The 3,642-nt window shown below is 33.6% G+C and overlaps 1 protein-coding gene across 8 annotated transcripts in view; it reads left to right on the top strand.

Annotated features, from left to right (window-relative positions):
• Positions 1-3,642, top strand: part of LOC106879997 (uncharacterized) — a 320,939-nt gene that overhangs the window by 68,181 nt on the left and 249,116 nt on the right. For 2 of the 8 annotated variants that reach the window (XR_008264857.1, XR_008264859.1), the window contains exon 3: positions 3,307-3,560. The exons of 5 other annotated variants lie outside the window; for them this stretch is intronic. The gene's annotated coding sequence lies outside the window, so the exon portion shown is untranslated. Of the gene's footprint in view, positions 1-3,306; positions 3,561-3,642 lie in introns of those variants that run through there. One more of the 8 variants, XR_008264858.1, reaches the window with a different exon arrangement.

A 3,642-nucleotide genomic window follows, 5' to 3' on the forward strand; every position in this document is an offset into this window, starting at 1 on the left:
TATATATATATATTTTATATATATATATATATATGCACTTTTGTTTTTGTGAATATAAATTATTTAAGTTTTGTTTGAAGTTTATATTAAGGTGGATTCAATCTATGCCACAGAGCAGATTCAAAGAATTGTTCTTAAGAAAAGTGGTGATTCAAACCAAGTCAGTAACAATCTGTTGACATGGGATGGTTTATGGTGACCTGAAGTGGTTTCCAAGAACTGATCTTTATACCTTTTTATGACTAATCGCATAACAGCTTTGACATATTTATTTATTTATTTGTATATTTCTTTTTTTTTTTTTATTGCTTGGCTCGTATAAATGGTATTGTTGGTATTGATTTTATTTATCTATCTTCTTTCATGATATCTCTTGGGCGTATTTAACAATCCTTAATTTTTACTGAAATTTTGTACTGCGAGAAGAGTTAGCTTATTGATCGAGCATGTTTATTGATTATGACACATGCTGAAAATTTGGATTGGATAATGATGTGGCCATAGAAAGCGTTGGTGTTGATTTAGAAATAGCTTCGAGCATTTATTCTAAAGATTAATTGGGGAGGGCTTATTTTTTTTTAAAAAAAATAGTTATATCATCTGCTAAAATGGTTAAGATATTCTCACACAACGCATTTTTATTTTATATATAAAATTAAACGTGAAATGATTTTTTTTGAAATATTAGCAAGAGGAAAAATAAGAATTATACATTGGTCTGTATTTATAGAAATTCTTTTGGGTTTTTTTTTTTTATGAATTAATAATATTTGCATGAGAAGAACTATTATATGCTTAGTGATTAATCAGATATCTTCAGAAAGCATAGAATGGTATGGTTTTATTTTATTATATTTTATTTATTTTGTTTTGTTTTGTTTTAAGCATTAGGAATGAGGGATTGTTTGCTTCCAGCTATTTAAATTTCAAGTGCTGTAGAAGTAGGAATAATGGTGTGAAGTTGTGTTGATAATTTTATGTGGCCACTATTAAACATCTGCATATTTACTTAGGAAAATCTCATCCAGCAGACAGAACCTTGGGAAAACAGATTTTTAAGCAGGAAAGAAAACAAAAAGTGATTGCCATGATTTACATGTTTCCACTTGCATTGGAAAACTAAACTATCAATGCAACAGTTTTCATTCAGAAATCCTTGACATTTTTTAGTGCCCAGAATTATCATCACCACCACCACCACCACCATTACCATCATCATCATCATTGTCATCATCAACATAATGCTATTCCTTGCATACCTACCTGGTCAGTCTTGTTCTTTCTCAATGTGATTAGTAATTCTATAGGATAGGTGTCAACATTCTTAACTTCCATCTCTATATTCTTTCTCTCTCTCTTTCTCCCATAACTCAATAAATATGGCTTCTCTTATTAAATTCTTTTAAGTTTTGTAGACAACTGAACATTTTTGGGGGGTTTTAGCTTCGTTTCTTTCAACTTTTCAAACTTGTAAATAAATATAACATTCTTTAATCTTTATCTGATTTTCCATGAGCTAGCCATGAAGCCAGTGAGTCAGTCTTTTTAAAAAAACAAAATCTTTCTTTAGTTAGACTACTAAATTAACATACGCAGAAACATGCAGTTTTGTTATGTAATTACATCAAGGAGATATTTGCATTATTTAATTTCGTCATTCTTCATTCTTTTGACTTCTATCCAAAATCAATAAGTCTAAAAAATTCCAGAAATTGATTCCAAGAGTTTTAACTTTTTTCAATTTCTTTGTATATGCATCCTTCCTTAGAAATGAATATCACTACATTGTGGCTAATTTGTATGTTTAAGGACCAAGCAATATTGAATCACCTCCTCCAATGCCTCCTCCCCTCTTAAAAGTTTTTGATGACCCTGTCAGTGTAGGGGCCACTTAAAAGCACCCAGTCCACACTGTAAAGTGGTTGGTATTCAAAGGGGTATCCAGCTGTAAAAACCTTGCCAAAACTGACCTCGCCTGTGCTGGTGCCACATAAAAAGCACAAAGTCCACTCTGCTGAGTGGTTCGTGTTAGGAAGGGCATCCATCTATAAAAAAAACCTTGCTAAAACTGACCTCACCTGTGCTTGTGCCACATAAAAAGCACTAAGTCCACCCTGCTGAGTGGTTGGTGTCAGGAAGGGCATCCAGCTGTAAAAATCCTGCCAAAACAGTCACAGAAGTCTGGTGCAGGCTTCGGCCTGGCCAGTTCTTGTGGTGCCATCCCACCCATGCTAGCATGGAACACGGATGTTAAATGATGATGATGTAGGTAGTGAGCTGGCAGAATTGTTAGGACGTCTGACGAAATGCTTAGCAACATTTCTTTTGAATCTTTATGTTCTGAGTTCAAATCCTGCTGAGGTCAGCTTTGTATTTCATCACTTTGAGGTTGACAAAATAAAGTACCAGTCAAATATTGGGATTAATGTAATCAACTTGTCCCCTACCCTTAAAATTCCTGGCCTTGAACCCTGACAATAAGACTGGCATCCCTTTCTGGGGCACGTTATGATCTCAGTTACTTATACTTCACGGAAACCAGGTAACAGGCTTTGTGAGTTCTAGGGCTCAAGAAAAGAATAAAAATGTTAAATACTGAAATTTGCTGCAAAATAGTTATTCTGGTACCTGGAGTTGGTGAAACATGAGCTTGAAATTTGTTGAATCTTCCTTGTAACCATTCAGTGCATAAAGGATTATAGAATTAAATATAATGGTAAAGGTGCATGGCTCAGTAGTTAGAGCATTGAACTTATATGATCGTGAGGTTGTGAGTTTGATTCCTGGACTGGGCTGTGTGTTGTGTTCTTGAGCAAGACATTTTACACTTTATTTCACATTGCTCCAGTTTACTCATCTGAAGAAATGAGTTGTGATGTCACTAGTGCCAAGTTGTTTCGGCCGTTACCTTTCCCTTGGATAACATCGGTGGCATGGAGAGAGGAGGCTGGTGGGCTTAGGAGGGGAACTTTCTAGGTGCAATCCTATGGTCATTTGTGACTGAAGTGGGGTCTTTATGTTTTATGATAGTACATAGTAAATCTTCTGAATTATAGCTAAGAGAAAAGTAGTGTTTTTTTTGTGTGTGTGTGAATTTCATTAGAACATGTAGTCTTAACAATAACCTAATCATACAACTAACCAGCATGTATAATTATTCCAGTTTTGATATTTTTGCAAGAATCTTGAGCAATTTTGACTCTAATTAAAAACAAAGTCAGTATGAAGATCCTGGTTTTTGTTCCATTTCATTGGATGAACTGGATCTTATCCCTGATATTTTGATTTTAATTATATTCTATAAAGTGTTTTGCAGGAACCTGTGATTTGTCAGACTTATTATTATGTGTCTGGTGCAGGGACAACTGACAGTATAAACTTCCCAGTTATCAAGCTGATATTGGATATTTTCAGTGTATATATATATATATATATATATACATTGCAGAAGGGCTCATTTTACCCTAAAACATCATTAGCCCTTTAGCTTTTTAATGGTAGAAAAACAATGAAAAATATAATAAAAATGTTGTTTTACACAACTGAAATTCTTCATCTCATTTGTAGTTTTTGTCAATTTGTTTTACCCTTTTTTTCCAAGTATGTTCTAATGTTCCAATTGTAAATTGATCTGAGTCAAAA

The sequence above is a fragment of the Octopus bimaculoides genome, chromosome 9, assembly GCF_001194135.2.
Source record: "Octopus bimaculoides isolate UCB-OBI-ISO-001 chromosome 9, ASM119413v2, whole genome shotgun sequence".
In the NCBI taxonomy this organism is placed as follows: domain Eukaryota; kingdom Metazoa; phylum Mollusca; class Cephalopoda; order Octopoda; family Octopodidae; genus Octopus; species Octopus bimaculoides.